Below are 13,404 nucleotides of genomic sequence, written 5' to 3' on the forward strand. Positions count from 1 at the left end.
CATTCTTGGCATTGGCAGGACTGTCTTGAAATCCTTAGCCACTCCATGAACCACGGAGATGTTGGCAGCTTCCACTGATTTTTGGTTTCCTTAATGGGGACAACCTTATCCACAGCTGAGCTTAGCCAGGCTGAGAACTCTTCTGCTATGTAGACACTTGAAATTCTAAGTCAGCACTGCTGATGAGCTAAAGACCAACATAAAAAATAGAGGAGGCAAATGCACCTATGCAGAACAAGGCCATGCAACCCTGCTTCGGCCAGTCCATTAGAAAGCTTAGAGAGTTAATGAATGTGCTGCTAAGATCTGCATTCTACCATAGAACTTCTAACAGACTTAAAAAGAAAGACAAATAGGTTTTTATTGGAGCCCAAATGTTTAACATCTGGAACAAGCCTTTGAATTATGTCCAGCAATACCCGGGGAACAGGGATGAGGTGGAGGGAGGGGGGTTGGACACAGGGTTAAGTCCCTGTCTTCCAGACCCCTTCATGATCACGTTCAAAGCATTCCACAAATAACCTGCATCTTCCCCATCAGTCTTTTGAACATGCATCCCCTTCCTTGTGAGAGGTAATTGAAAAGGCAAAAAAAGGAAAATGTGAGGTATGAGTATTTTGGTACTCAGAAGAAGTCGCAAAAAAGCTCACCACATTTTTGACTCAAGGTTTGTAGACGACCTCGAGCAAAGCCAGCATCTACTTTAAGTGGCCCAACCCATAGACTGTAAACAAATCCCTTGCTTTTCCTGACAATGCCTTTATGACCCTAAAGCAAAGACTAATCTATGGATAACCAAGGACAAACTAGGGTTTGCAAATGTCCTAATTCAGGCTCATAGGTATGCTGTACTCTAATTTGTGTAAACAGTTAAATGACAGAGGTAGTCAATGTATACAGTTCATGAGGTCTAATCAAATGTTCTCTCATTCCTGAAGAGCATGTTAGTCGTAAATCAATCACATGTACGTATCTGATAAGGACAAAGATGGCTCTTGACCTCGGGTAGAGCAAATGTGCTGCAGTGCGTATGTGTCCTGACTTCCTGTGTGAGGAGCATGCAATTCTTACATGTGGTGTGCAAGTAGTGTCCTGGTTGGTTGGGTGTACCTATCTACATATGGCATCCAGCTTTGTGGTATTTCTGGGGAACGCAAGACTTTGGTAAAATGTGTTTTATTTGAGCCAATTACCTCAGACTTGTTTGTGGTGCAACTATCTTTCTGTGGAATTGATAAGGGTTTTCCCTGGGTGTGTGTTTGAATTTATAATTTATGAGGGACACCCCACCTGTGACCTGTTACCCGATAAGCGTGGGCATGGGTCGCAGGATCTTCCTGACCATGTATCTCAGAGTCGAGGTTGATGAGGAGGTCACCTTCGATTAATCCGACAGCAATGATGTGAGTTCATTGAAGCTCCTAAGAATAATATGGCAGCCACTGGTATCATTTTTATCGACATGACCAACATTGTGCCAACAGTTGCCATCATGCACATTGACAATATTCTTACTGGTGCAATCAAAGGTATGTTTGCTTTGATCTGAACGTACATTGACATTGTTCTTATTGGCAATAATAATATTATTTTACAAGCATGGATTATGACATACATTTCTATCATTATTGCTGATGTTAGCGCTGCAGTGTAGGTACAAGTTACGGTATACATTGACACTGCATTGACGAGCATTGATGAGGCTATGTGGGTACAGGGTGAGATATACGTTCACATTGCATTTTATGACATTGCTGTTGTAGGGCCTGCACATATTATGACATTCATTGACATCATATTCACCCATCCCAACACCTTTATTGAACAAGAGCCCACAGTTATGCATAAAGAGTTTAACCAACAAGAGTACTTTCTAATGGTTAATTAGTAAATTCTACCTTGTTGGGTAATAACTAGTGCATATTCTACAATACAGCTGCGCAATGGACCAAGAGGATAGGTCTCCAGTTGTCATGTGTCTGACTTAAACCTGGTAGGAAATAATGCCATTTTAAATGTACACAGTTCATTCCTAAAGTTGCCTCCCCTTTGTCACATCGACCTTTGAGACACATTTGCATTTTTGATGCTTGGGTTAGTTTTTTGAAAATGCTGACCTTGCTAACATGAAGAACTTAGTGAGAACACTATCACATTGCCTTGGCATTGTATGCAAGGGCCTCCTGCGTTCTACAAATGTGTTTATTATTAAGTCCATATGGTGACACAGCTATCTGTGGCCCAAGGCAAGAATGCCCTTTTATCTATATAGCTGTTGGAAATGGCCATTTTTGTAGGGTTATACCCAAACATTTTGCTTCTTCCTCCTATTTTTCCAGACCTGTGTTTGTTGATTTTAGGAGGCTGGGCACTTTTCCCCTGCTGATCAGTGCTAAAGTGCATATGCTCTCAGTGTAAATTGTGTTATAGATTGATGTTTTACATGATTTGCATATTTGATTTACTGGTCAGTCCCTAGTAAAGTGCACTGAGAGTGCCAGGACCTGTAAATCAAATGCTACTAGTGGGCTTGCAGCACTGATTGTGCCACCCACAGAAGTAGCCCTGTAAAGGTAACTCAGACCTGCCACTGCAGTATCGGCGTGCAGTTGTGACTGCCATGTCGACTTGGCAAGTGCACCCACTTTCCAGGCCCTAATGTTCCCTTTTCTTATACATAAGTCACCCCTAAGGTAGGCCGAAGGTACCCCTGTGGGCAGGATGCTGTTTATGTTAAAGGTAGGACATGTACTGGTGTGTGCGACATGTCCTGGTAGTGAATTACAGTGCATTTCATTTTTCACTATGGAAAGGCTATCTGTCCCACAGGGTAGAATGGAAGTTGACTTATAAGATCTTATAAATATAACTTGCCAGTGGGACAAGTTAGGAAAGTAAAGTTTAGTATGCCTGAACTCAGAATATAAAGATGCATCTTTTACTAAAGATGATTTTTATATTCTGTGTTTGAAAATTCCACTTTTAGAACATAGGCATTTTCTTGCTTAGCCACTCTATATGCCCCTGCTAGTTTGTGTATTGACTGTCTGGCTCTGGAGTGACAGGGGCTGAGGAGGTGCAATCCCTCAGACAGCCACCGGGGGTGGGGGGGGGTGATGTGTGTCCTGCCTTGCCTGAATGAGTAAGGGCTGGGCTGAATAGACCTGGGCTGCATTCAGAGTAGTGGGAGGAGTTTTGACTAGCACCTGAATAGGCCCGGTCTGCATTTAGAGTGGTGGGAGGAGATTTCCCTTGCACCTGAGTAGGCCCTGTCTGCCTTGGACAATGCTGTCTCCACCTCCTGCCAGAGAGGACAGCACTGGTTTTAGCTGTACACAAACGCCTCTGCCTCCAGAGAACAAAGATTTTGGTGTATAAATATTGGGGCCCAGAGCCCAGTATTTTAGATTACTTCTGAACTCTTTTGGACTGCCAAGATGAAGAGCTGAAGAAGCTGTGAGGAGAGACTACCACTTTGCTGTGTGCTTTGCTGTCTTGGCCTGCAGTGGCTGCTTCTATCTTGCACAGGGAAATGACTGGACTGAAATTTTTGTGAGTTTCTCCAAGGGCTTGAGGTAGAGTATTCCCCCTATTCAGGAACCGCAAGGACTTCAAGTTCATCTGTTACCAGCACTGGGGACGGTGTGTTTTGTGCTGCAACAGAATAAACCTGACGCCGTCAATGACGCCGCTTTCGACTGCGTGTCCTAAAGGCACCGCAGTGGGCACCACCACACTTTGCACCACAGCCCTCGTCTCACTGACGACGCCACCTGATGCCACCACCGAGCCACTGATTGCACCGAGAACTGCTGGCACCGCAGTCTGCACCGCCTCGCTTCACACTGGTGCCCTGGTATTCCCGATGGTGACGATCCATACTGACATCAACGACACTGCTTGCACCGTGGTTCAAGGGCACTGCTCGTAAGTTACGCGATGCTCCGTTCTCATCCTGCACTGCAGCCTTGGCCCACCGACACCGGTGCCATCGACTCCAGTTCGTCAGTCGGCGACAATGCTTAAGCAACGACGACGACGCTGCTTGCACTGTGACCAGCCAGCACCGCGACGAGCCCTGCATCATTTTGCACCGCAGCCCTGGTCTCACTGACACCACTGGATGACCGTCACCGAACCGCTGCCTGCACTACGACCTGAGAGCACCGCATGGTGCCCCGCTGCACTTCGCACCACAGCCCCAACGCCTGCGGACACCTGCTGATGCTGGCTTACCTGACTTCAACCGCAAGGAGTTCGATCTGCAATGCGTGTGACTTCAAGGGCCGACGCCTGCTGACGCCGGCCATTCGGGCTCATCAAGAGGTCGCCGATGCCCTACATTTCCAAAGGTCCTATTTTGCAGGTCTTCTTTTACACCATAACTGCCCGCGATGTATAGATCAACTGAGTAGTTCAATCTTGCTTCCTCAGAGATCCCTACACACTTTTTAAATGGGAGACGCCTGTAGTGGTAGGTAGTATCCTTCTCATCTGAGTAGGTATCTCCTATGTACTGGCTGTTGGTTAATTCAAACTTAGAAATATATAATTCCCGGGGGGTGGAGCGTGGCTAGCAGCCTAACATAGTGAATGTGTTTAGCCGCGCTCTGGGTCTGGTCGAATATCCCTGAAATATTAGCAGCATCGTGGGGCCATTTCGGGCTTCACACAAACCATATGCCACCCGGAGCTCCGGGAAAGCCGGGTGAGAAGGAAAGAGCCCCGAATCCTAGCACAGGGCGCCGGCCGGGACGGACTTCCTCGAATGGGACCATGTGACTTACGCAGAGGCGGCCGCAAGCTGACGGCACCAATGCCGTCCTGTGAGATGGGGGCATTGGCGCAGAGGCAAAAACACTGCCATGAAAGCGGGAACTCCTATTCGACCTCCAGAAGCGGCACAAGGGAGCGGAAAGGTTCGGTTGTTATGGCATAGCAGCCTACCCTAGCGGAGGGAGCACTCGCCACAGCCTGCAGAGGGGTATAGCAGGAGACCAGACAGAGCGAGAAGCTCCAGGCCTAAAACTTCAAGCAGGCCTGGGGACCCGAACCACAACAAGTCCCGACCAGCGGTAAGTGCGATGCACCTGTAATGTGGAATGCAGTGATTGGAGCTCGTGAATGAACTTACCTTGCCCGCCATAGTGGATAGTAAGAACGCTGAAGCCTCTGGGAAGACGTCGGTGAAAAAGCATCAGTCACCCAAAATAAAGCACGCTCACATTGGGGCTCTCGCCACCTCCCCAGATCCATGGCTTTATCTCCTAGGTGCATAATGATTATTATTATTATTATTATTAGGGCGATTTATAGAGTGCGACAGCTACCCCAAATAGGGGTGTCCCGGCGCTAGAGACAGCTGAGTTGCGGCCAGCGGAGACCGAGGGTCTAAAAGAGCCATGTTTTTAGTGCTTTTCTAAAACCGGATTCCATGTTTGCCTGCCGCAGAGGCTCTGGTAGGGTGTTCCACAGCGATGCTGCACCCACTGTGAAAGTCCTCCCTCCCAGGCGAGCCTTCACAAAGCGAGGGGCTTGCAGCAGAATCTTAGAGTTTGATCGTAACACCCGATTTTGTTTATATATGCACAATCTTTGCTTTAAATAGCTCGGACAGTTTCCTTTTAGGGCCCGAAATGCCAGAATCATGGCCTTAAATTGGATTCGTTTTTCCACCTTCAACCAATGGAGCTTCTGTAAATACGGAGAGACATGATGTTTGAAAGGTATTCGTAGCACCAGTCTCGCAGCCGCATTCTGAATCAACTGGAGACGTCCTATGGCATATTTGGGTAGACCAAGATATAGACTATTGGCAGAGTCTAACCTGGACGTGACTGTAGCATGTACTATAGATTTCCGGCAATCCTCCGGTAGGAAGTGGAGGATTCTCCGCAGATTTTTCAATGTGCTAAAACAGCCAGAAGATACCTGCTTAATTTGAGCCGAGAAGGAGAGATTCGCCTCCCATTTCACACCCAAATTCCTAGCGCACGAATCAGGTATTGGTGGTGTCCCCATCTCAGATGGCCACCATAGTGCTGGATCCGGAGCTGAGCCCTTGCCGAAGAACAGAACTTCGGTTTTTCCGGCGTTCAGCTTTAATTTGTTAGCATTCATCCAGCGTGCTATATCTTGTAAGCAGCGCTTGAAATTCTTGAAAGTGTCTGCCGACCGCTCCTTAAATGGAAAAAACAACTGGGTGTCATCAGCGTAGGAGATCGCTTTGACACCCCAGTTGGCAATAAGGGTAAAAAGCGGAGCTAGGTATACATTAAACAACAAGGGGCTTAGGGCTGAGCCCTGAGGGACACCACGTCTAATTTGCTTAGGTCTGGATGCATACGATTGTAGAGCAACTTTCTGGGAACGCCCACTTAGATAGGATTGTACCCAAGCTAGCACCGTCCCGCCAAGACCCGCATCTTGTAATCTCTGGACCAGGATGGCATGGTCTACAGTATCAAACGGCGCGGACAGATCCAGGAGCACCAGCAGTGCCGAAGCTCCTGAATCCAATGTCCATTTTACCGACTCTGCCACCTCAAGAAGAGCGGTCTCAGTACTAAAACCTGCCCGAAAACCGGATTGAGTGTCATGTAGAGCCCGATTCCGCTCTAAAAAAGAGGTTAGTTGTCGTTGAACAATTTTCTCTAACATCTTTCCCGGAGCAGGAAGCAGGGAAATAGGCCTCAAATTGCTAAGATCGCCTGGGTCACCGTTTACTTTCTTCCTCAAAGGGAGAAGAGTTGCGTGTTTCCAGGAGTCGGGAAAAATGCCTGTCTCTAGAGAGATATTCCAAATATGGCGAAGGCCCTCGGTCAGAGATGGAGCTAACATTTTCCAAAATTTTGGCGGGTAGGGATCATCTGGCGCGCCAGACCTACATTTTAATATTTCCCCTAATGCCTCCTGATGAGAAATCTGGGTAAAAATTGAGAGTGTTGCCCTATCACCGCCATCTACTGGTGTGTCCAGTTTCACCGTGGCCTCAGAGGGAGTAAAGGAGTCATAAACTTTAGCGATTTTATCATCAAAATAGCTAGCAATTTTTTCACATCGTCCGACAGACGCTGAAACCTCCAACTCACTTGCCTTAGGTTTAAAAAAAGTTTGGACTACTTTAAAAACCTCTGTGCAGGAGTGCTCCGCATTCTGGATGCGAGCAACAAGATAATCCCGTCTGGCAATTTTTAGAGCCTTATGAAGTTCTTTTAGTGCATTTTTGTAAACCACTTTGGCTAAACCACAATAGGCTACTCTCCATTGGCGTTCCAGTTTTTTGCATTTACTTTTTTTTTCTTTCAGGGTAGCAGAGAACCATGGCACCGAGGGAGAGTATCTTGCAGGTTTCCCCATTCTAATTGGTGCAACAACCTCCACTGCGTCCGCAATCCATTGATGTAACGTAGCTGCATCCGAATTGGGGTCCTGAGACAACTGGGGATGACTATCTCTCAGTATAGGACTTAAGGACTCCACAGACAATTTCTTCCAATCTCTTTTTTGCACCGCCTGGATGCTTTTTAATAACTTAACAGTCGGGATAGTGACTGAAAAGGGGATTAGAGAGTGGTCCGACCAGGTCAATGGAAGTGGGGGCCCTATTTCAATATTTTTAATATTCGAGAAAATAAGGTCTAGGGTATGACCCGCAGTATGTGTTGGAGAGAGCACCCCTTGTGGGAGGTTAGCCCCCTCTAGAGATGACACAAGTTGCGTCGCTTGTACGCAATCCGGGTCATCTACATGTAGGTTAAAGTCACCCAAAACTAAGAAATTAGAATAGATTACTGATTTTTGGGCAATCAAATCACATAGGGACTGCAAGGCGGTCGCTGCACAGGCAGGTGGTCTGTAAATAAGGATGCCAGCCAGGGCAAACACGGGGTTTATCTGGAAGCAAAAATGTAAGCCTTCAATACCATGCAATAAAAGCGAGGCAGAAGACGCCAGCTCCCAGGAATCTCTAAAGATAATAGCCACCACCCCACCTCTTTTTTCCCCTTCCCGGTTCGCAAAACACATTTTAAACCCTGGCGGGGTAGCTCGTGAGATCGATGTCATTGCGTCCACACTCAGCCAGGTTTCTGTAAGGAACAGGGCATCCCAATTCTCTTCAATGAGAATTGACCAAATCTCCTCAGCATGTTTAGGTAGCGATCTGCAATTTACTAAACCCAAGCTAATTATGGTCTTCTGAACAGGCAATGAACCCTGGGAGGCCTGCCCCACCCTGGCCATCTTACTTTGAGTCAGAGTCTGTCCGCATTCTCTGCAGCAGTGTGGCAATGGGGAGTGAGCTAAGTCAAGCTGGTGCGCCCTCCTACAGACATCTCCCTAGAGGTTTAAAAGTACCTCTCGTGACCACCTTAAGTGGCTCGGTCTATCAATCCCAGCAGCATGGCTGGCGCTTGCCGCGCTCCAGACGCGGACGGGCGCAGACGGGCTTGCCTTAGGCGCGCCTTTAGCGTGCCAGCGGCGCGTCTGCTGCGCGGCCACCGAGTCTCCTGCAACATATACCCCCGAGCCGGAAGTAATGTGTGGAGTCGGCGGAGTCGCGTCTGTCCCTCCGCAACAATCGGCTCTGATTTGCCGTGACGGACCGGGGACCGCGACCCACCAGATACTGAAAACAGCAAGCTGTCTCCCCAGAAAGTGTCAAAGTGCAGCAGCAAACAATTTCATCAACAAATAAAAAAATGCTTTTAAAAAATATTGTCAGTGCAGAGGGCTGTCAGCTGATTTTAAAATATATAAAACACGTTAAAAAAATTGGCGATTTCGTTACCACAATACTGTTCGCTAAGGCGTACAATGTTATTCAATCTCGTGCCAGCGCGCACTCATGTCATGCTGCGCGGCCGCCGAGTCTCCCGCAACATATACCCCCGAGCCGGAAGTAATGTGTGGAGTGGGCGGAGTCACGTCTGTCCCTCCGCAACAATCGGCACTGATTTGCCGTGACAGACCGGGGACCGCGACCCGCCAGATACTGAAAAGAGCAAGCTGTCTCCCCAGAAAGTGTCAAAGTGCAGCAGCAAACAATTTCATCAACAAATAAAAAATGCTTTTAAAAAATATTGTCAGTGCAGAGGGCTGTCAGCTGATTTTAAAATATATAAAACACGTTAAAAAATTGGCGGTTTCGTTACTACAATACTGTTCGCTAAGGTGTACAATGTTATTCAATCTCATATTACATATTACCACTCTTGAACTAGGCATCTGGAAGATGGACTGCTATTAGAACTTTGCCTTATAATAGACACGCAGATCCCTTGGCACCTGAAGAAAGCGGAAAGAGGGTTAAGGCAGGAGTGGACACTAGCAAGGCATAAGCTTCTCCTGCTACCCGATAGCTGAGGAACTGAAACGGCGAACTGCGTTGGCTGCCCTGAATAGCCAGTATAAGAACTGCATTCTGCCACCGGCCATGGGGGATCCCCCGGATAAACTTTACATTATCCTGCAGTAAGTCAGTGAATCGCAGACCAGCCAATAGGCACACTAACGACGGGCTTCAAGCTCTTAAAGGCCAGCCATGATAAACTGTCCACCACTGTCAAAAACAATAAAATGCTCCTCACCGAGATGTTGCTGCAGCACAAAGCCCACTCGGAGCAACTAGAGCAGCTACGACGACAGGTGACTGGCCATCAGGAAAGGGCCGAAGACGCTGAAGGCCTTTTTATATGGCCGATAGGATCATTCTCGACATTGCTAAGTTAGCATGAGCTCTGCTGCCATGATGCTGCTTTGGCACACGTTACTACATGACTTTATTTTGCAAGACTCTGCTTGTGCCTTTCACATGAGAACGGTCTGGTTTCTGCGTTCTCTACTGTTCCTGGAGTTTAGTCTGAAAACAATGTCCAAGGTCGATAAACATGCCCTTTGTTATTCTGTTCTGGTTAGTCCCTAACACCTAGACAAAACATGCTACACACAGCTGTACTGCTAGAGAGCTCGTGCTTTGATATTACAGAGTTGCATGTTGTTCACACACACTTGGAGGGAAACCTTTCCTTGGAGAAGAGCTATGCTGTTCCTTTGATGTAAAGCTAACATCTAGGCACTAAGGATGGGGGCATCTGACAAAGCTGTGAGATCTTCTTTTCTATAATAACCCTCAACTTACCAAGGGAAGGGTGGTTAGGCCTTATAGTCCTTTTTCCACTGTCTATATATAATGACATCCCCCTTCATATTCTATGGTATTGTAACAATGCTCACTGTGTTAGGTTTGTGCATTTTGCTGCTGGTACCGGCTCGTATACTGCATTATAGAGCACAATAGTTAAAATAAACATTTTAAACTATACAGTGACTCTGACCATCCTTAATGTGGACAAGTACGAGTGAGTGTGTGAAAGGGTATGTCTTGCTACTGCGATTCCTGAGAAAGTCAGGAGTGTTGTTTTCTGGGTTTTCTATTCATTTGTAGCTTCATGATTATGTAGGAGAAACAAAAGAGACACTATAGCTAGTCGGTTTTGGGATTTTGGGCACTAAAGTGGTAGGAAGGTACAACCCCTATACACTGAGGTCCTGTTTTCCTGAGCATAGTTCTGTGTATGTGCAGAATCCCTGCAACAAGGCGGCCAATGTTTGGTCTGGTTCTTATCTGCGAGACTCCTGAGTAGTGCTTGTGCTTGTCCACAATCCCCTCACTTCTATTTCTGGAGACAGCTGTGATGGTGTAGCCTCCTATATTGTGATATTTTATATAGGTTTTTCAAGCTTGAATTTTAAAAGGTCTTTTCTCTTTCATGTTACCCCGTTATTGCGCTGCCAACCGTACGTTGTTATTCTCTGTTCTTTATCGTAAATGGTGATTGCTATTACGCCTCCTAACCGCTTACTGCTCAGGGTTCATTTACAACAATACGGAGTACCTGATGCAGGGGTTGCGCTTACCTTTGTTGTAGAGGCAGATCCAGCCTTTCGCTTTGGGTTATTTTATTCTTGGGTCACCTTTCCGGCAGTCGATGGAACAGACAATTTATTTCACGAGTATACTGCCACCGCGATCCCGCGTGAATATAGGCCTTATAGTACTCCTGAGGTTCCGCTCACAGCTTGGCAACACCAAATATGGTTTAATGTCACCCTTTCATACCCAATAACGCAGGTCCGTTTAGGCCCTTTATTGATAGAGGGGGCCACGTTGCCCGTGTTGGCTTGAAATACCCCACACCCATGTTATCTAACAACTGCAACAATTGCGGAACTCTGCGTATTGCATACTTCTTTGATACGTACCCATAGGGCAGTTATTCAGTTTATGTTGCACAACTTCCAGGTGGGACCACCTGGAGTTGCTGGTGAACCACCCACACCAGGTGGTGTGACTGTCAGTCCTTTGATGGTTAATTCCATAATGGGCAAGCGTCCCCAGAATAAGGATGAACTTCCTTATTGGTTTGCGGAGAAATTTGAGGCTGTTTTTCCAAATATCACACCTGTGGAGAAACACAGGATTTTGTGACAATAAGTCTACCGAAAAACCTGGTTCCCGAATTAGCTGATTGTAACACTTGGGGTAAAGTGTTTGCAGTGGTATATTTGATGTGTTTTGGCACCCCGTCAATGACCGCTCCCCCATCCGTAATCAAGCGTGATCAGGAAGAACATGTGGCCAAAGCGGCCCTGGAGTTGGGAATGAGTCTGGTGGGGGTGTTCGAGATTGTTTGCGATATCATCCTTGCTTATGTTAAGGGTTATACTATGTGCTTACAAGTGACACAACGCTTGGAGACTGTGTTAGACGCAGACAAACCACACGAATAGCCAAAGATTATTGCTAAAGCCAAAGATTATTGCTAAAGCTTATAAATCCATAGGGCGCAACAGTCTGGGAATCAAGTCTTTTACTCAACCACAAAAACAAATTCAAACTCAAAATCAACAAAAGGCCCAGACTGATAAAGATGGATGCCCGTTCTTCCCTAAAAGGAACTGGAGGAATAAAACACTGGGCAGTAACAACAGAAGCAGGGTTTGCGTGCTGGTTCACCAACACCCGAGTCTTCTGAGCGTACTTATGACTTGACCATGCGAAAATTAAGACTCCTGATAAATTTCAAGTCCCTGATCAGTGCTCTCCTCGTTCTTTACAGGACACATCGGGCTCTCAAGTCGGTGGTGAAGAATGCCAGGGTCATGGAAAAGGTCAGCCTACACCACGGGACGAGATCTACCTCAACAGTTTGACGTTAAAGCCAAACAACAGGATGTGCCTCGTATTAGACCCCCGTATTAGAAGAAGAAAGTTGCAGCGTTGACAGCAAAATATGCCTCAGATGGTGAGAACACTTGTTCTAGACTGGACATGGGCGGTGACTCTGCTCAACAGCACAGCAGAAGTTACCATAGTGCAGGAGGGACTGCATCCCTGTCTGGAGACAAGAGCAACTGATACATTCATTACAGTAGAGGCAGCAGATACACAGGTTGTCCCCTGGATAGACTCTATGAAATAGTCTTCCAAATTGAAGTGATATACAGCATACAATCACAGCGGTTGTCTGGGAAAATCTAACCTCTTCATATGACATTTTGTTAGCAGAGGCAGATTGGCCACCTCCATTTGAGCTAGCTACTCCAAAAGGGGAAGACGTGATACTTTTGAGTTTTTTGCATTATGTCCCTGAGGAACATGCAAAGACTTTTGCAGCTGAATGGGCTTTGGCCCTTGCCCCGGCAGTGTACCGTAATCAGGTGGGCTGGGATAGAGATTCCCCAGCACATGAGATCCCGTTACAGTCTATGCCATAGCCAGAGCCGCAATATCCAATCAAATGTGAAGCTAAGGCTCCCGCTGGTGATATTTTGACTCAGTTGGTGTATCAAAGAGTGATTGAATCCTGTTTGTCACCAATGAATAATCCTCTTTTTCCTGTAGCTAAACCTGACGTATCGTATCGCATTGTCTTAGATTATCGAAATTTGAATAGTGATTGTCGTACATTTGCGGTACAGAGCACACACAGTTCTGCGTTAGTGAACACACTAATTCATAAAAAATACAACACTACACTGGATATTTCCAATGGTTTCTATAGTCACAACTTGGCTCTTGAGAGCAGTGACTGGACAGCCTTCACAGCCGTCGGAAATCAGAAAAAATTTACACGTTTGCCTATGGGGTATAAGAATAGCCCGGGGCTTTTGCTGCACGTGTTGTGTCTTTGCTCCATAGCACAGACCCTTATTCGTTCTCATACGTAGAAGTGTGAATAAATAGGCCAGGGCTCTGGGTGTGGTTTACTTGTGTGAAGGCCAACACGTCTGCCAGAGCGGCAGCCCTCACCCTGCCATGTGGTTGCCACCATGACCGCGGGCCTCCTCAACGCAGGCCCCCTGTGAACACAGTGGCACAGCACCGCACAGTTACATCTG

The sequence above is a fragment of the Triturus cristatus genome, chromosome 12 (genome assembly GCF_964204655.1).
Source record: "Triturus cristatus chromosome 12, aTriCri1.1, whole genome shotgun sequence".
Classification (NCBI taxonomy): Eukaryota; Metazoa; Chordata; class Amphibia; order Caudata; family Salamandridae; genus Triturus; species Triturus cristatus.